Below are 4,402 nucleotides of genomic sequence, written 5' to 3' on the forward strand. Positions count from 1 at the left end.
CTTCTGTTTTTCATCTAGTTCTTATTCATCAGTTCTTTTTTTTTTTTTTTCTGTTGATCTTCTGGTGTCTGAAGGATGTTCCTGCCACATCAGGCTCCTTTAGGAGGAGCATCACCATTGTCTAATCTATCTTTAAATTATTTGCCTCATATTTTGTTTTATGTAATCTTGGAATTTTCAAAATGGAAACCTTATATATTTTTCTTGACTTTAGAATCATCAGTGTTTTGAGGAAGTTTCAGTCACTCTTTTAGTCAGTAAAGATCAAGAGTCAATGAACAAGAGCTCATGTTCTCACTTTTCAAAAATTCTCAATTAGGGATGCCTGAGTGGCTGAGTCCATTAAGCGCCTGCCTTCAGCTCAGGTCATGATCCCATGTTCCTGGGATCAAGTCCCGCATTAGGATCCCTGCTCAGTGGGGATCCTGCATCTCCCTCTCCCTCTGCCTGCTGCTCCCTCTCCTTGTGCTCTTTTTCTTTCCCTGTCAAATAAATAAATAAAAATCTTTATAAATAAAAAACCCCAAAAAACCCCAAAAATTCTGAATTAAAAGATATGTTCAGAGAATCGTAAAATGATATGTTTATTTCACTCTACTATAACTGCATGTATCATAAGTGAATTAAGAATAGATGGTCATACAATGGAATATTATGCAGCCATCAAAAAGACAATCTTGCCATTTACAATGACGTGGCTAGAACTTGAGGGTATTATGGTAAGCAAAATAAGTCAATCAGAAAGATAATTATCATAAGATCTCACTGATATGAGGAATCTGAGAAACAAGACAGAGGATCATAGGGGAAGGCAGGGAAAAATGAAACAAGACAAAACCAGAGAGGGAGACAAACCATAAGAGACTCAATCTCAGGAAACAAACTGAGGGTTTCTGGAGTGGAGGAATGGGGTGGCTGGGTGATGGACACTGGGGAGGGTATGTGTTGTGAGTGCTGTGAATTGTATAACACTGATGAATCACAGACCTGTACCCCTGAAACAGTACAGTATATGTTAATAAATAAATGTTCAGAAAGGAATTGAAATGAGACAGACGGAGGTCTTTTAAGAGTTAATTTTTTTTTTGGAAGGGAACGATAAGGATTTGAATAGGTTTTTGAGAGGCCTACTGTTAATATGATTTGAGGAAAGGAAAGAGTTCTTGATGGTCTGGGTGTTCATGGAGGCAGGGAAGAGGAAGGAAAAGAATACTTGTCTGAGTGGGCAGGTATATCACATTCTGGCTATACGATGTCCATTGGGAAAGTCCTGTGGTATTTAGTCCTGTCAACCTAAAGTGGGGACCATCATAATTCCTTTATTCCAGCTGGACTACAGAGGGGGGTTCTGAAGAAAAGGAGGTTTAGGGGATAAAGACATGGTTGTTGGGGCACCTGGGTGGCTCAGTGGCTTAAGCCTCTGCCTTCAGCTCAGGTCATGATCCCAGGGCCCTGGGATTGAGCCCAGCGGCGGGCTCTCTGCTCAGCAGGGAGACTGCTTCCCCCTCTCTGTCTTTGCCTGCCTCTCTGTCTACTTGTGATCTCTCTCTCTCTGTCAAGTAAATAAATAAAAAAATCTTAAAAAAAAAAAAAAAAAAGACATGGTTGTTTCCCTTTCTTCACATATTTGGAAAAAGTATTATAGTAGCTTGAGGACAAAACTGGGCTAAGTTAAATCAAAAGGTTTTTTTCCCCCCAATTTAGTATCAAAACTACTTTGGTGGTAAACCTGAGCTGAACTGACAGGAAGCTTTCTCCCCATTCCTGTGACTATAAGTTTTGCTGAGAAACATTAGAATGTTTGATTTCAGGGTGTTGTTTCAGACCGTTCCGGAAGCATTATAAGGTTTCAATATGACATTAATTTTCTAAAATCCATAAAATCCTGGTCCCTGGTTATGTAATGAGGGACTTGTGCTGACTAGGATGACCTGCTCATTAGGTGGTATGTAGGATGACCTTCTTCTAGAATGAACAGTTTGGATTCTACTTTTACTGTTTGGCAGGAAGAGATTGCTTTTTCCTGGCACTAAATGGAATTCTTTAAATTGAAGCTGCTTACTAAGGCTCTTAAGAAAGTTTGAGCAATTCTCTGAAGATCAACATTTACTTATGTGTAATAGTGTTGAAACATTTACATTGACATTAGAAAAGATATTAGATAATACAACACTTTATTTAAAGAAATACTAAAGCACATGGTTTGTAGATAAATTCTTCATGGCATTTTGGAGTTTTCTCTGGGACATACAAAGTATGCAGAATTATAAAACTCCTATAAACTATAGATAGCATAGAAGCAGATAATCTTCTGATAAGTGTTTTAAATATCCAGCATCATCTATAATAAGAAAAACCAGATTAAAATTTTAGTTTAAGACATTTATGGAGGAATATCTGCTCCTATATTACTAGGTGATATTACCTCCATATTTGCTTTTCTTATATTTTAGGTATAAGGAATACTATTGAAATACTTCTGTCTAAAAGAGATATTTAGCAAAAAAGTATTAACAGATCCCACTTACTGAGTATCTACATTCTATCCATCAATCCTCCACAACAATCATGATGTTAGGTGGTATTATTTCCATTTCACAGATGAAAATGATATTTAGAAAAATTGTCCCAAGCTTAATTCAGAAAGGGACAGAGCTCGGATTTGAATCCAGGTCTGCCTTGTTCATAAAGCTCTTCTGTATTGTATTCCTTACTAAGGAGAAGAAGCTTTGTTACTTTAAGCATGCAGTTCGGAAGATTATACATTACTTAAGGACTGCTCACTTTATCCATATTGATAGAGTTAGAGTTTATGACTTGACTTTAGGGCCATGTGTGGTTTAGCTAGTAGCATTGTTGAAATTGAAATTTTGGCTCAGAGACATTTTATTTGGTAACATCTTAAGGATAAGTGGCAGCAACCAGTATTCGTCTTGCCAGCGGGTGTTCTGAAGCTTTTGAAAGCGTTTCAAACTCAAACGGAAGCAATATGCTGGACTTACATAGTAAGACCGTAATTATCCAAAACCTAAATATTTGGTAGCTAAAGAGGGCACTTGAAAATTCTAACCACTTTTAGAGGCTAAATGCTGTATTTTCTTATAGTATAAGAAATGGTGGGTGGTATTACACTCTAACATATTTGTGAAGTTTTAATAAACTGATTTAAAAATGCATCCTTTGAAGAAAGCCTTTGTAATGAATTTGACTAGGTTAATTAATTACCTGCTTTCATCAGTACACCTTTCCTCAAACTATTAATTTATCAATATGGACATGACCTGAGACTATTAAACTCATAAGGTAAAAATATTTTTAAAATGTGTAATAGTGCTTGAAACATATTTGGAGATTGTACTTACCGTATAGAACTTCTGACATAGAGAATTATTTCTGCCAAAATAAACAGTACAGACTACAGTTATTATATGAAGGTATTTTGCCATAATTTTTTCTTTGCTTCCACTCATGTCTCCCATCCTACAGTTAATTTATTGTTGTTGGGTTAGTATTGGTGTAATCACATGTACTGGGAGGTAGAAAATAATGTGGTTCTGTTACACCGGAAGCACTGATAAATTGAACCCTCAACTGGGTTTTCTGCAACAAAGGGCTTAACTTCTCCCATCTGGCCTTCCGATAGCCTGATAAGAGCATTTGAAATGGTAAGAAATACTAAATTTATGTTTTAGGGCAGTGAAACTTGTCAGAAGGAAAACTTGGGTGAAATCCAATTTCTTTCTCAAAATTGGGATTGGGACTATTTTGACTCCGCTTCTCTCAAGGTAGATTAAAATAAATAAATACTGTATAGACTTCATTGACATTAATTCAGATATTTAAAAAAGGAACATACCTACTTTTTATATGTATTTTAAATGAAAACAAACTTGGATGAGAATCAAAGTGGGAAGTTTCAAGGTTTGTAGCCTTGCCATCCAGCAAGCTGAAGCTTTTGTGTTACGGAGATGTGTTGCCTTGCCTTGAAATCAGGCCATTTCTAGATGTGGTAGTTTCACAGCAGACTTTTCTCACTGCTTACTATGAATTGTCCATAAAACAACAAGGTTGAGGTAAAATTTACTGTTTGAAATTTATTAACCTATTATTGCATATATTTCTGTAAGCTGAAATTTTGTCACATACCATGGGCATTATGAAAATAATACATTTTTAGACATACAGAAATTGTGATCTAAAGAGCCTAGAGTTTATAATTCAGAAGTTCTAATTTGGGTAAGTCAGTTGGGTTTGACTATGCCATATGTTTTTATAGTTCAGGAGAATTATTCTTACCTTTTCTGAGATTAAATGTCACTTACTTTTATCAATAAAATCATAGAAATAAAGTCTTACCCCAATGAAACCCTAAAAAAAAAAAAAAGACTTCTTCAGTCCATTA

Source organism: Lutra lutra, chromosome 2 (genome assembly GCF_902655055.1).
Source record: "Lutra lutra chromosome 2, mLutLut1.2, whole genome shotgun sequence".
Taxonomy (NCBI): Eukaryota; Metazoa; Chordata; class Mammalia; order Carnivora; family Mustelidae; genus Lutra; species Lutra lutra.